Source organism: Aplidium turbinatum, chromosome 3 (genome assembly GCF_918807975.1).
Source record: "Aplidium turbinatum chromosome 3, kaAplTurb1.1, whole genome shotgun sequence".
Lineage (NCBI taxonomy): Eukaryota > Metazoa > Chordata > Ascidiacea > Aplousobranchia > Polyclinidae > Aplidium > Aplidium turbinatum.
The window spans coordinates 13343445-13358565 of record NC_137474.1 but is presented as its reverse complement, the minus strand read 5'-3'; the positions used below and the strand labels follow the sequence as shown (position 1 = coordinate 13358565).

The following is a 15121-nucleotide window of genomic DNA, read 5'->3' as shown; positions in this document are numbered from 1 at the left end:
AAGAAGATGTTAGACAATCACTATCCTAAAGATATCCGAAAGACTCATACCAACCGCTTGTATAAGCAATACGAACTCTAAACGTATACCATGTGGAACCACGCAAGGTTTAGTCGTTGGTCTATAAGCTTATTTGTTTTCCTCATATTTTAATAATATTTGCCATTCGCTTTCGTCTTCATAAATCATTCTGTTTGCAAATAGTAAAATCTTTGGTGTCCGACAAATTGTTCGTAAGCAATTGTTCGTAAAGCAATTGTTCGTAAGCAATTGTTCGTAAAACAATTGTTCGTAAAATTAATTCTTCGTAAAACAATTCTTCCTAAAAAGTTTTTTCGTGCATGCAGTTAAAACTTGATTTATACGAAGAAATGCTTACGAACAATTGTTTTACGAACAATTGCTTTCGAACAATTTGCCTATAACCAAAATCTTTTTACGAGCTGAATCGCCAATTGTTTGAAATGTGGTTTTCGTAGTGTAGTGGTTATCACGTTCGCCTCACACGCGAAAGGTCCCCGGTTCGAGCCCGTGCGAAAACATTTTCCATATTCGTTTAGTTTTGAACTTAAATACCATTAATTGATGACGAACAAACACCACCGATCAAAATATCATTTTCAAATACTTTTATCTGAAGTTTAAAATCTAGATTAAATTGGAAAGCGCTTATCACTGCTTCACAAAATGCTACTTGAGACATAGAAATGGAGGTGCCGGGTATCGATTCCGGTACCTCGCGCATGCTAAGCGCGCGCTCTACCATCTGAGCTACAACCCCTTGCACAAAGCTGAGTGGTAATGAAACTCTCTTTTTAGTGAAAGACTCAATGATATTATCTGGTGGTATTCTATTAATAAAAATTCAAGTTCAACATGTAAACAGAGTTAGTTTGTTCACTGACTTTTCACACACCAAAGCATATATGCATTTTTAGAGCCAATAGTGCATGATGAAAACGTATGAAAAACCTTGTATTTTCGGTTTCATGATCATAAATGTCCACTTTTTGTCGCCTCGATGGCGCAGTAGGTAGCGCGTGAGTCTCATAATCTCAAGGTCGTGATTTCGATCCTCACTCGAGGCATACATTTAAAAATACTATTTTCAGGCATAACGGTTTTGACGTTTCATGCAATTGTAGCCATCAACTTCGAAAATAACTTTGTTAATTTCAAGTTTAAATGCACTTCCACAATTCATGTTTTCTTGTACCAATCCTTAAAACAACAATGAAAAAAAGTGGAACCAAAAAGAAGATGTTAGACAATCACTATCCTAAAGATATTCGAAACACTCATACCAACCGCATTGTAACAGCAATACGAACCCTAAACGTATAGCCTACCATGTGGAACCACGCAAGGTTCAATACTTGGCCTATAACTTATTTGTTTTCCTCATATTTTAATGACATTTGCCATTCGCTTTCGTCTTCATAAACCATTCTGTTTGCAAATGGCAAATTTTTTTTTACGAGCTGAATCGCCAATTGTTTGAAATGTGGTTTTCGTAGTGTAGTGGTTATCACGTTCGCCTAACACGCGAAAGATCCCCGGTTCGAGCCCGGGCGGAAACATTTTCCATATTCCTATAGTTTTGAACTAAAATCCCATCAATAGATGACGAACAAACACCACCGATCAAAATATCATTTTCAAATACTTTTATCTGAAGTTTAAAATCTAGATTAAATTGGGAAGCGCTTATCACTGCTTCACAAAATGCTACTTGAGACATAGAAATGGAGGTGCCGGGTATCGATCCGGTACCTCGCGCATGCTAAGCGCGCGCTCTACCATCTGAGCTACACCACCTTGCACAAAGCTGAGTGGTAATGAAAATCTGTTTTTAGTAAAAGACTCAATGATATTATCTGGTGGTATTCTATTAATAAAAATTCAAGTTCAACATGTAAACAGATTTAGTTTGTTCACTGACTTTTCACACACCAAAGCATATATGCATTTTTAAAACCAATAGTGCATGATAAAAATGTTAGAAAAACCTTGTATTTTCAATTAGATGATCATAAATGTCCACTTTTTTTGTCGCCTCGATGGCGCAGTAGGTAGCGCGTGAGTCTCATAATCTCAAGGTCGTGAGTTCGATCCTCACTCGAGGCATACATTTAAAAATACTATTTTCGGGCATAACGGTTTTGACGTTTCATCCAATTGTTTCATCCATCAACATCGAAAATAATTTTGTTAATTTCAATTTTAAATACTTTTCCAAAACTCATGTTTTTTTATGCCAATCCTTTAAAACAACAATGAAAAATGAAGTGGAACCAAAAAGAAGATGTTAGACAATCACTATCCTAAAGATATCCGAAAGACTCATACCAACCGCTTTGTAAAAGCAATACGAACTCTAAACGTGTACCATGTGGAACCACGCAAGGTTCAGTCGTTGGTCTAAAGGCTTATTTGTTTTCCTCATATTTTAATGATATTTGCCATTCGCTTTCGTCTTCATAAACCATTCTGTTTGCAAATAGTAAAATCTTTGGTGTCCGACAAATTGTTCGTAAGCAATTGTTCGTAAAGCAATTGTTCGTAAGCAATTGTTCGTAAAACAATTGTTCGTAAAATTAATTCTTCGTAAAACAATTCTTCCTAAAAAGTTTTTTCGTGCATGCAGTTAAAACTTGATGTATACGAACAATTGCTTACGAACAATTTGCCTATAACCAAAACCTTTTTACCAGCTGAATCGCCAATTGTTTGAAATGTAGTTTTCGTAGTGTAGTGGTTATCACGTTCGCCTCACACGCGAAAGGTCCCCGGTTCGAGCCCGGGCGAAAACATTTTCCATATTCGTTTAGTTTTGAACTTAAATACCATTAATTGATGAAGACAATGAAACACACACCACTGACCAAAATATCATTTTCAAATACAGTTGACTCCGCTTAATTCGGACACCGGATAACCCGGACAGCCGCTTTATTCGGCCACAATGCTCGGGAACGAAACAAAAGTAAAAATTGCACGTAAAATACTCTCGTTAATTCGGACAATTCTCTGCTTAATTTGGACACAGGACACAGTATTTGAAGAATTACTGTACTATTTCAATCATGTATGTGTGTGTTACACAGTAATATATTTGTTGAATCGCTTGGTATCGAAATACTGCACAATACAACTAACTAGAACGTATAATTCTTGTGCCTTTTATGACATCAGTGCCAATTACTGCAGAAAAGAGCAGCTGCAATTCATTTATTACGCAACAGAATGGTATTTTTAATGCGTTGTCTGCCTTTACGCATACCAAGAAACAAACATTTGATATTCCGCATAAGCGGACAAAGCTGTTTCTCCGCTTAATTCGCCCAAAAGTGAGCGGAAACAAAGTGTCCGAATTAAGCGTAGTCGACTGTACTTATATCTGAAGTTTAGAATCTAGATTTTTGTTTAAATTTGAGACGCTTATGGTCACTGCTTCACAAAATGGTGGTTGAGACATGGAAATGGAGGTGCCGGGTATCGATCCCGGTACCTCGCGCATGCTAAGCGCGCGCTCTACCATCTGAGCTACACCCACTTGCACAAAGCTGAGTGGTAATGAAAATCTCTTTTTAGTGAAAGACTCAATGATTTTATCTGGTAGTATTCTATTAATAAAAATTCAAGTTCAACATGTAAACAGAGTTAGTTTGTTCACTGACTTTTCACACACCAAAGCATATATGCATTTTTAGAGCAAATAGTGCATGATAAAAACGTTTGAAAAACCTTGCACTTTCGATTTCATGATCATAAATGTCCATTTTTTCGTGGCCTCGATGGTGCAGTAGGTAGCGCGTGAGTCTCATAATCTCAAGGTCGTGAGTTCGATCCTCACTCGAGGCATACATTTAAAAATACTATTTTCAGGCACAATTAACGGTTCTGACGTTTCATCCAATTGTAGCCATCAACTTCGAAAATAATTTTGTTAATTTCAATTTTAAATACACTTCCAAAATTCATGTTTTCTTGTACCAATCCTGTAAAACAACAATGAAAAAAGAAGTGAAACCAAAAAGAAGATGTTAGACAATCACTATCCGAAAGACATTCGAAACACTCATACCAACCGCTTTGTAACAGCAATAGGCTACGAACCCTAAACGTATACCATGTGGAACCACGCAAGGTTCAATACTTGGCCTATAACTTATTTGTTTTCCTCATATTTTAATGATATTTGCCATTCGCTTACGTCTTCATAAACCATTCTGTTTACAAATAGTAAAATCTTTGGTGTCCGACAAATTGTACGTAAGCAATTGTTCGTAAAGCAATTGTTCGTAAGCAATTGTTCGTACAACAATTGTTCGTAAAATTAATTCTTCATAAAATAACTCTTCCTGAAGCATTTTTTCGTGCATGCAGTTAAAACTTGATGTATGCGAAGTAATGCTTTACGAAGAATTGTTTTACGGATTTCATTTTACAAAAAACAGTTTACAAACAATTGCATGCTAAATCTTTTTTTAGTGAAAGACTCAATGATATTATCTGGTGGTATTCTATTAATAAAAATTCAAGTTCAACATGTAAACAGAGTTAGTTTGTTCACTGACTTTTCACACACCAAAGCATATATGCATTTTTAGAACCAATAGTGCATGATAAAAACGTTAGAAAAACCTTGTTTTTTCGATTAGATGATCATAAATGTCCAATTTTTGTCGCCTCGATGGCGCAGTAGGTAGCGCGTGAGTCTCATAATCTCAAGGTCGTGAGTTCGATCCTCACTCGAGGCATACATTTAAAAATACTATTTTCAAGCATATCGGTTTTGACGTTTCATCCAATTGTTTCATCCATCAACATCGAAAATAATTTTGTTCATTTCAATTTTAAATACACTTCCAAAACTCATGTTTTCGTATGCCAATCCTTTAAAACAACAATGAAAAATGAAGTGGAACCAAAAAGAAGATGTTAGACAATCACTATCCGAAAGATATTCGAAAGACTCATACCAACCGCTTTGTAAAAGCAATACGAACTCTAAACGTGTACCATGTGGAACCACGCAAGGTTCAGTCGTTGGTCTATATAAGCTTATTTGTTTTCCTCATATTTTAATGATATTTGCCATTCGCTTTCGTCTTCATAAACCATTCTGTTTGCAAATAGTAAAATCTTTGGTGTCCGACAAATTGTTCGTATAAACAATTGTTCGTAAAGCAATTGTTCGTAAGCAATTGTTCGTAAAACAATTGTTCGTAAAATTAATTCTTCGTAAAACAATTCTTCCTAAAAAGTTTTTTCGTGCATGCAGTTAAAACTTGATGTATACGAACAATTGCTTTCGAACAATTGTTTTACGAACAATTGCTTTCGAACAATTTGCCTATAACCAAAATCTTTTTACGAGCTGAATCGCCAATTGTTTGAAATGTAGTTTTCGTAGTGTAGTGGTTATCACGTTCGCCTCACACGCAAAAGGTCCCCGGTCAAGCCCGTGCGAAAACATTTTCCATATTCGTTTAGTTTTGAACTTAAATACCATTAATTGATGAAGACAATGAAACATACACCACTGACCAAAATATCATTTTCAAATACAGTCGACTCCGCTTAATTGGGACACTGGATAACCCGGACAGCCGCTTTTTTTGGCAACAATGCTCGGGAACGGAACAAAAGTAAAAATTGCACGTAAAATACTTTCGTTAATTCGGACAATTCTCCGCTTAAGTCGGACACAGGACACAGTATTTGAAGAATTACTGTACTATTTCAATCATATATGTGTGTGTTACACAGTAATATATTTGTTGAATCGCTTGGTATCGAAATACTGCACAATACAACTAACTAGAACGTATAATTCTTGTGCCTTTTATGAGATCAGTGCCAATTACTGCAGTATAGAGCAGCTGCAATTCATTTATTACGCAACAGAATGGTATATTTAACGCGTTGTCTGCCTTTGTGCATTAGGGTGGGGTGAAAAAGTACTAATTTTGGATTTGAGCATTCTCTCGCAGATATTTCTTGTGGAGGTTTGAGAAAACATCACACAAAAAATTTCAGCGATTTTTGACAACAGGAACCTACCCACTTTTTGAGTTGAAATTTTATAATATTTCAAAAAATCCCTAAAATTTCAAAGTTTTTTTCGCATTATTTAAAGTTGATATAATATTGTAATATTTCTTTTATACCTAAAACTATTAGTTTACTTTTGTGTTTTTCCCAATATGGGGCCAATAGATGCAAATTAAAGTAGGGAAATGAATCACAAAAAGTGTAAAAATCTTGGATTTTTTCTAAAAATTTACCAAAGTCAAAAGTTACAGTATCTAGTTTTGTATAGGCCAATAATTCCCGCAGTCAATAGTTTCTGCGTCGAATAGTCTGGTTAGTTTCTGCGTCGTTTACCCTTTCGTGATTGTCTGACAATTTGATAGAGACGGTCTTCTTCTTTCGTTTGAGACTAGATCAAATTTCAGGGCATCTGGTGGAGAGCCAGGTGAGTGTAGCTTCGTCCAGCGTTGCTATGCCATGCGTTCCATTTGGTGCCTTGTAGATGGGACATTCGAGAACGACATGGTCAGCAGTTTGTTCCTTCGCGCCGCATTTGCAGGCCGATGAGGGAGCCAGACCTCACTCGTGCATGTTGGAATGGAAGCGACCGACTCCGGTTCGGATTCTGTTGATCTTGACCCAAGTCGGCCGAAGCAGGTCCATACCAGGGGGGCGCGCCACCGGGTGGGGTATAAAACCATGTAGTTTGGTGTCGGTGGCGCACCACGCTGCATTCCAAGTGTCTTCCATGAAGTGTGCTGCGCTGATGGCATGATCGCTGAATGGATGTATAGTAATTCAACAGCAGCTGGCACAAAGGGGTGTTTTGACTTTAGTTGCCAGGGAGATTCCTGAGGTGAGATGTTGAGTTTTGCATGGAGCAAGTGGTTAGGATCCCCCGCCAGGCAAGCCAGGTGTATGCATGATGGCTCCCTTTCGGCGGAGCTCAGCAGGTTGGATGCCTGCAAGGATTGGTAAGTAGGCTACACTGTTGGAGTTGGGCGCAGGCATTCAGTCTTCAGTCACAGTTCGCAATGCGTCGTTGATTGGGCTGTCGATGAAGCGGGTGTGGGTACTGCGGCACCAGGCAGGGGCGCAGTATTCAGCAGTGGAGTGAACCAGAGCCAGGGTTGCAGTGCGCAAGGTGTCAGCACCTGCACCCCAAGTTTTGCCTACCAGACATCTCAGCAGGGCGATGCGAGATGTCAGCTTTTTGCACAGTGACTGTAAATGGTATGTGAGTGACCTGTCAAGTGTAACCCCAATGTATGTTGGTTCTGGGCAGGGCGGCAGAATTTTGCCGTTAACGGTCACTTTCAGGTCACGTTTTGCCTACCTGTTGTTGAGATGGAAGGCTGCCGTCACAGCTTTACTTTCGCTGAGTTTCAGTTTCTATTGATGAAGGTATCCAGATATGGTCGTCATGTCTTGGCTCAACGTCGTTTGTAATGATTGCCAGTCTTTCGCAGAGTACAAGATGGCCAAGTCATCAGCATATGCATATTTGTCAGATGTTGTTGATGGTAGGTCGTGCGTATAGACGTTGAAAAGGAGGGGAGCCAAGACTGATCCCTGTGGGACACCGTTTTTGATTCGCCACAGTCTACTTGGTTTTCCGCTTCCGGTGGTAAGGGTAAAACTCCTGTTGTGGATGAGTTCCATGATCATTTTGACCATGTGCCTGTCAGGGAGTAGGCGGAGTAGCTTGTAGAGTAGGCCACGGTGCCAAACAGTGTCATAGGCTGCTGTTAGGTCGATAAAAACAGCCCCCGCTTTCTTTTATGCCGAGAAATTCTCCTCAATATCCTGAGTTAGTAGTGTGACTTGGTCTACAGTTGACCTTCCGTGTCGGAAACCAGCTTGTTCTTTGGGAAGCAGTGGGTCGATTATTGGTTCGACACGGGCGTAGATCAGTCTCTCAAGGATCTTGAAAGGGATGCAGAGCTAGGAGATGGGGCGATAGCTCTTTGCATCGTCTAGTGGTTTGTTTGGCTTGGAGATTGCGACGACCAGAGATCTTCTCCATACTTTAGGAATCTTGAGGCGGCGCAGGCAAGACGACAGGAAATCGCATAATCAGGACTTTAGAACATAACCAGCTTGCATGATAAGCTCTGGACATATCCTATCTGGACCAGGGGCCTTACCAGGTTTTAGGTGCTTGAGGGCAGCATTGAATTCGCTCCGTGAGAAGGAGCTAGAAATGCTCTCCTGGTTGGGTGTGTTGTTCTTCCAAAGCTTTGTCACTTCTTTGGTAACAAACCGATTGGAGGTACGGTCACACGGCTTATATCTCCCATTTTTTATTACCTGCGATGCGATCTTATTAGCAGGAATGGGACATTGTCGGGGTGATTGTCTTGATCGTCCGGTAAGGTTAGGCTATTGAGTGTGCTCCACGCTGTACGGCTTGAGTCCGAGAGATTGGATGGTCTCTGTCCAGCGTTCTTTTCTTTTTGCATCGAGTCTTTCCAGAAGAGCCTTGGCGGCTGAGGGTGTTGTTTGACCATCTGAAGAGCTAACAAAAGATTGGTAGAGGCCAGGGGCGGATCCAGGTAATAACGTTAGGGGGGCGATGTCATTGACATTCAGGCAAGTGTTCAGCCCGGCACAAACAACGACGGGGGGTCTCCCCTAGAAAAATTAGGTTGAATTTAGTGCGTTCTGAGAGCATTTCGAACACAAATTATGAGAAGTTCTATAACTTAAAAAACCCTCAACAACGCTGTTGTTTAACAAAGGGAGGGATGAAGAGCTGATGTGCCCTTGTAATGTCAAGTTGAAACCTGAACGACCTAGCCGCATTTATAGGTGAGACTGAAGGTTTCACTCTTGATTGCTTCACAGCAATTTAAAAATTGACCATGGAAAGATAATAACAGGTACCGTAATTCTGTCTTCGCAATGTCACAGCATAATATCGATACAGACATATAGGTTGTTATAGACTTACTGTATAACTTCTAGGTTTTATTTCTCTGACAAGTTTTGAATTGTTATAAAGAGCAATGAGGAAAGACCATGCATACATTCAACATAGGCTAGTAATGAGCAACAAAAGTGGGGGTCAGGTCAAAACACTGGGTCATGTTCCACCCCCCGTAGAATCGCCACCATAGGCTAGCTTTCGATTGTAAATTTTTATTTTGGACCAGCGAAACACTACAATTTGTACACTAAAACTATAGAATGGCAGTTGAACATACTTAAATCATTTAACTTAAATGACGACCAAAGGATATATATAGTCCTCCTTAAAACGTGTCATGCACGGTCGCTGCACCAGACAAAGAAAGAGACTAACAATAACAGAAACAACTATTTCTGTGGACTTCACAAATAAAACGAAAATAAAAAAGCTACTTTGCCGGTACGCAGGGGCGCAGAAACGATTTTTGACTGGGGGAGGCAGAAAAACGAAAAAAGAGCACTTTTGTTGCTTGAAGGCCAATGTTTTTTTAAGCTAAGATATAGCGATAATGCTCATCTATCAGCTCACTATCGAGTACTGATACAAGTGTCCAGTATACAAAGAAGGCTACTGTGTTGCAAAATTTTGTGCGTGAATATTATTTTGAGTCAAAAATGAAAGATTATTATAATTAGGCTAAAACGAATAGCAGAAATTGTCATATTGCAAAATGTTCAGTAGCTTACATGACCTTAAAAGGGCACCATTGCTCCTCCATCCAAAGAAAAATTGAAGGCAGAGGGGCATCTGCCCCCCCCCCCCCCCGCTTCCGGCGCCCCTGCCGGCACGGGTAATACTAACAGGTGTCGTACCTTTGACTACAACAAGTTTGCGGTTTCTACTGTTGGCAAATTGATTTATCACGGAGTCTGTGTCAATTAAAATGTCCCAATGCTGGTATAGTAAGGCCAATCCATTCAGTCTTTCCTCGCCGATGTAGTTCCTCAGCCAGGTTTTCAACGACCGAAGAGATGAAAAGCTTCTTTCGGCTGATGCTACGCTGACTGGCAAGGTTAATAGTATTTTTAGAAGAGAGTGTACGATTGTGTACAGTACACATCTTGATCACACTGTTGTAAAGCTTCTTCCGCAGTCATCGGCAAGACTGCAGCAGTCGCCGGAACAGTTGTATTTGAGCACTTCTCCTTCCATAATTGGATCTCTGAACATAGAGCAGATTCCACTGATTCCACACTACTGTATATACAGTATATGACGTAACAAGCCGTTGTAGGCATTGCAAATGACTTTTGTCAATGCTATCGGGTCGATACTTGAGCAATTTTGTGGTAGCAATGATGTAGGTCAGGGGTGTGCAACGTTCGGCCCGCGGGCCAAATGTGGCCCGCGAAGAAAAATTATGTGGCCCGCGAAGATGTGCCAATTTTGAATTGTGTGCGGCCCGCGAAACGTATTTATAATTTAGTTTAGTCTGGTGCGTGTGAACAATTCATTGTGGAGTGGATTATTGTAGATTTCGCACCTTCTGTTAACCATTTTAGAAGTCTCCCACCGGCCACCGCTAATCCATTGTATTTAATTATTTGGAACGTAAAAATGTATGGTCACATAAAAGGCATTATGAACAAAGTACGACTTTGGAAAGCTCACGTACAGACAGGAAATCTTTTACACTTTCCAACTTTAAGAGACTATGGAATGCATCCTGAGAAGAAAACTGAATTTGCAGACCAACTTGAAAAATTGTTGTATGAACTTTTGGCTCGTTTCAAGGACTTCAAATCTCATGAACATTTGTTTGGTATATTCGCTTCGCCATTCAACACAGATATTAACAAAGCACCAGAAGATATAACTTGAACTGATTGATCTTCAAGAGAAAACAGATTTGAAAGCAAAGTATTTAGAAATGAATCTTGGCGATTTTTACCGAAAACATTTCAACTAAGATGACTTTCCACATTTGAAAAATCCATGGCTTCAAAAGTGGCACTTTTTAGCTCAACGTATTTGTGCGAACATTTTTTTCTAAAACGGGCGTCATAAAACCTCCCTATTGATCGGTTCTGACAGACCAACACTTGGAAAATGGACTTCGAATTGCAATCACTTCCAATAAAGTAAATTTGGAAAAAGCCGTCGGGAAAAGAAGCCAGCTACAAACTTCTCACTGAGCTCGTTTAAAGACAGTGTGACAATAAATTTGAATAGCAGTTTTCTTCAGAAATTTATGCGTCCTAACTTATTATTTCTGGAAGAAGATACCCCCTAATATAAGAATAATATGAATAAAAAAAACTACTCTTTTGTGCCTGCAACTACTAGAAATCGTATGTTAAATAAACATGTGGCCCGCGGTTTCACCCAGTTGTTCGTATCTGGCCCTCCTGTAATAAAGGTTGCACACCCCTGATGTAGGTGACAAGATGCTAAAGTCTCATTAAAAAAAATTGAACTTTGCTGTTTCTAGATGCAATTTCCAGGTGGAATTCCAATGGTTTTAGTTCCACGTCTGACCGCCAAAGTTGCCAGTAACCTGCTCTGTCAACCAACTTATCCAGGCTAAAGGATTTAACTCTATGCTCTACAGTGCCGGCAAAAAGTTTAAAAACTTTTCAAATTTTAGTAATTTCGTTCGGTAATCAGACTCTGTGAGGACATAATAGCCTTATACTATGTTATTATTATAGCCTACCTTAGCCTAACCTAATCTTTGAACATGGCGAAAGACTTATTCAGCATTGCTTTCGATATGTTGTTTTCCAAATCGTATACATATAAATGAAGAATAAAGCTACTTTCTTAGATTTTAGGGGGGCGATCGCCCCAATCGCCCCCCTCTGGATCCGCCCCTGGTAGAGGCGCTCGCACTCTGCATCCCAGCACGGAATGTAGTTACTTCTACGACCGCAGCACACTCTGAAAATGTGATAATGGCAATGCTTGCTGATGACTCCAGAGAAGTTCGAGAAAATGCAGTCATGGCTTTATTGAAAATTCGCAATAAGGCAAATATTGGTGATAGATCCGTTCGGAAGTTTGTTGTTCCAACGATAAATTATGAGGCCAACCATTATTCCGACATCACCGTATGTTTATGTTATGAACCTATTTTCACAACCACAATTACATCTGATGACATCATCTCGTACCGTGAAAGCAAAATAGAAGTGAAAAGCTATCCAAACCACTCGCAATCAGTAGAAAGAATTGTGAAATTGGTGACTGATGCATCGTACAAAGTGTGTGGGTTTGATAGAAGACATGGATTCATCCGTGCTGGTTAGTATAGCTTCCAGGAATCTGATTCCTGTTGCAGACACAAAGGCGCACTACAGCCAAGCACATTTGTAGATACTGTTAACACTAAAATCAAGTGCTAGTATATTTGTGTTACAATTGAATTAGTGACTGTTGAATCCAGTTGATTTTGCATGTCTATCATTTTATATTCCCAAAACTGATTTTAAAATGCAATGGTAGGCAATTCGATTTTTGGAAAAAATTGCATGTTTTTGCAAAAAAATTAAAGCAATCGAATCTCAAAACCTAAAAAAAACTTGTATTAGAAGCTAGTCCAAGTCAGTATTAGTGCAATGCAAAACAGTATATTGAAGATCTAGCCAAAAAAAGCGTCTTTAAAGTTCTATTTTCATAAGCATGTTTCGCATATTTTTCGAAAAAGGCAGAATTTTCAACTCAAAAAGTGGGTAGGTTCCCAAGGTCAAAATTTCCTCAAATTTGGTTTCTGGTCGTTTTATGTTGTTCCACAAGAAATATCAACGAGACAAAGCAAAATTTTTGGTTCACCCCACCCTATTGTGCATACCAAAAACGAACAATTGATTTTCCGCTTAAGCGGACAAAGCTGTTTCTCCGCTTAATTCGCCCAAAAGTGAGCGGAACCAAAGTGTCCGAATTAAGCGTAGTCGACTGTACTTATATCTGAAGTTTAGAATCTAGATTTTTGTTTAAATTTGGGACGCTTATGGTCACTGCTTCACAAAATGGTGGTTGAGACATGGAAATGGAGGTGCCGGGTATCGATCCCGGTACCTCGCGCATGCTAAGCGCGCGCTCTACCATCTGAGCTACACCCCCTTGCACAAAGCTGAGTGGTAATGAAAATCTATTTTTAGTGAAAGACTCAATGATATTGTCTGGTGGTATTCTATTAATAAAAATTCAAGTTTAACATGTAAACAGAGTTAGTTTGTTCACTGACTTTTCACACACCAAAACATATATGCATTTTTAGAGCAAATAGTGCATGATAAAAACGTATGAAAAACCTTGTATTTTCGGTTTCATGATCATAAATGTCAACTTTTTCGTCGCCTTGATGGCGCAGTAGGTAGCGCGTGAGTCTTATAATCTCAAGGTCGTGAGTTCGATCCTCACTCGAGGCATACATTTAAAAATACTATTTTCAGGCATAACGGTTTTGACGTTTCATCCAATTGTAGTCATCAACTTCGAAAATAATTTTGTTAATTTCAAGTTTAAATGCACTTCCAAAATTCATGTTTTCTTATACCAATCCTTAAAACAACAATGAAAAAAGAAGTGGAACCAAAAAGAAGATGTTAGCAAATCACTATCCTAAAGATATTCGAAACACCCATACCAACCGCTTTGTAACAGCAGTACGAACCCTAAACGTATACCATGTGGAACCACGCAAGGTTCAATACTTGGCCTATAACTTATTTGTTTTCCTCATATTTTAATGACATTTGCCATTCGCTTTCGTCTTCATAAACCATTCTGTGTGCAAATGGCAAAATTTTTTTTACGAGCTGAATCGCCAATTGTTTGAAATGTGGTTTTCGTAGTGTAGTGGTTATCACGTTCGCCTAACACGCGAAAGGTCCCCGGTTCGAGCCCGGGCGGAAACATTTTCCATATTCCCATAGTTTTGAACTAAATTCCCATCAATAGATGACGAACAAACACCACCAATCAAAATATTATTTTCAAATACTTTTATCTGAAGTTCAAAATCTAGATTAAATTGGGAAGCGCTTATCACTGCTTTACAAAATGATACTTGAGACATAGAAATGGAGGTGCCGGGTATCGATCCCGGTACCTCGCGCATGCTAAGCGCGCGCTCTACCATTTGAGCTACACCCCCTTGCACAAAGCTGAGTGGTAATGAAACTCTCTTTTTAGTGAAAGACTCAATGATATTATCTGGTGGTATTCTATTAATAAAAATTCAAGTTCAACATGCAAACAGAGTTAGTTTGTTCACTGACTTTTCACACACCAAAGCATATATGCATTTTTAGAACCAATAGTGCATGATAAAAACGTTAGAAAAACCTTGTATTTTCGATTAGATGATCATAAATGTCTACTTTTTCGTCGCCTCGATGGCGCAGTAGGTAGCGCGTGAGTCTCATAATCTCAAGGTCGTGAGTTCGATCCTCACTCGAGGCATACATTTAAAAATACTATTTTCGGGCATAACGGTTTTGACGTTTCATCCAATTGTAGCCATCAACTTCGAAAATAATTTTGTTAATTTCAATTTTAAATACACTTCCAAAATTCATGTTTTCGTATGCCAATTCTTTAAAACAACAATGAAAAAAGAAGTGGAACCAAAAAGAAGATGTTAGACAATCACTATCCGAAAGATATCCGAAAGACTCATACCAACCGCTTTGTAAAAGCAATACGAACTCTAAACGTGTACCATGTGGAACAGGCGCGAATCTAACAGTTTGTTTCGGGGGGGGCCAGAAAATTTGAAAATCAATTAAAAAGAAAGAAAAAGCTAAACAGGTATGAACAATGATACTACGACATATACGATATGCTAGAAAATAGACATTAAAACAACCATTTTCATCAATTGTGATGCCGAGGGACTAATATCAGCTGTTTAGAAGCATATCAAACCATTTGATGCAAAAACATACAATTTTTCACAAAATTTCGGGGGGGGCCCGGGCCCCCCCCATAAATCCGCGCCTGATGTGGAACCACGCAAGGTTCAGTCGTTGGTCTATAAGCTTATTTGTTTTCCTCATATTTTAATGATATTTGCCATTCGCTTTCGTCTTCATAAACCATTCTGTTTGCAAATAGTAAAATCTTTGGTGTCCGACAAATTGTTCGTAAGCAATTGTTCGTAAAGCA

General features: G+C 39.1%; 13 non-coding genes across 13 annotated transcripts; 10 read left to right on the top strand and 3 right to left on the bottom strand.

Moving 5' to 3' along the window:
• Positions 1 to 469: 469 nt before the first annotated feature.
• On the top strand, positions 470 to 542 carry Trnav-cac (transfer RNA valine (anticodon CAC)). The gene has a single exon. It is a non-coding gene; the product is annotated as a tRNA-Val (tRNA).
• A 473-nt stretch (positions 543 to 1015) lies between these two features.
• On the top strand, positions 1016 to 1088 carry Trnam-cau (transfer RNA methionine (anticodon CAU)). Its single transcript has one exon. It is a non-coding gene; the product is annotated as a tRNA-Met (tRNA).
• A 419-nt stretch (positions 1089 to 1507) lies between these two features.
• On the top strand, positions 1508 to 1580 carry Trnav-aac (transfer RNA valine (anticodon AAC)). Its single transcript has one exon. It is a non-coding gene; the product is annotated as a tRNA-Val (tRNA).
• A 474-nt stretch (positions 1581 to 2054) lies between these two features.
• On the top strand, positions 2055 to 2127 carry Trnam-cau (transfer RNA methionine (anticodon CAU)). Its single transcript has one exon. It is a non-coding gene; the product is annotated as a tRNA-Met (tRNA).
• A 613-nt stretch (positions 2128 to 2740) lies between these two features.
• On the top strand, positions 2741 to 2813 carry Trnav-cac (transfer RNA valine (anticodon CAC)). The gene has a single exon. It is a non-coding gene; the product is annotated as a tRNA-Val (tRNA).
• Positions 2814 to 3483: 670 nt separating this feature from the next.
• Positions 3484 to 3556, bottom strand: Trnaa-agc (transfer RNA alanine (anticodon AGC)). The gene has a single exon. It is a non-coding gene; the product is annotated as a tRNA-Ala (tRNA).
• A 235-nt stretch (positions 3557 to 3791) lies between these two features.
• Trnam-cau (transfer RNA methionine (anticodon CAU)) lies at positions 3792 to 3864 on the top strand. Its single transcript has one exon. It is a non-coding gene; the product is annotated as a tRNA-Met (tRNA).
• An 826-nt stretch (positions 3865 to 4690) lies between these two features.
• Positions 4691 to 4763, top strand: Trnam-cau (transfer RNA methionine (anticodon CAU)). Its single transcript has one exon. It is a non-coding gene; the product is annotated as a tRNA-Met (tRNA).
• An 8236-nt stretch (positions 4764 to 12999) lies between these two features.
• Positions 13000 to 13072, bottom strand: Trnaa-agc (transfer RNA alanine (anticodon AGC)). The gene has a single exon. It is a non-coding gene; the product is annotated as a tRNA-Ala (tRNA).
• Positions 13073 to 13307: 235 nt separating this feature from the next.
• Positions 13308 to 13380, top strand: Trnai-uau (transfer RNA isoleucine (anticodon UAU)). The gene has a single exon. It is a non-coding gene; the product is annotated as a tRNA-Ile (tRNA).
• Positions 13381 to 13796: 416 nt separating this feature from the next.
• Trnav-aac (transfer RNA valine (anticodon AAC)) lies at positions 13797 to 13869 on the top strand. Its single transcript has one exon. It is a non-coding gene; the product is annotated as a tRNA-Val (tRNA).
• Positions 13870 to 14035: 166 nt separating this feature from the next.
• On the bottom strand, positions 14036 to 14108 carry Trnaa-agc (transfer RNA alanine (anticodon AGC)). The gene has a single exon. It is a non-coding gene; the product is annotated as a tRNA-Ala (tRNA).
• A 235-nt stretch (positions 14109 to 14343) lies between these two features.
• Positions 14344 to 14416, top strand: Trnam-cau (transfer RNA methionine (anticodon CAU)). The gene has a single exon. It is a non-coding gene; the product is annotated as a tRNA-Met (tRNA).
• The last annotated feature ends 705 nt before the right edge of the window (positions 14417 to 15121 follow it).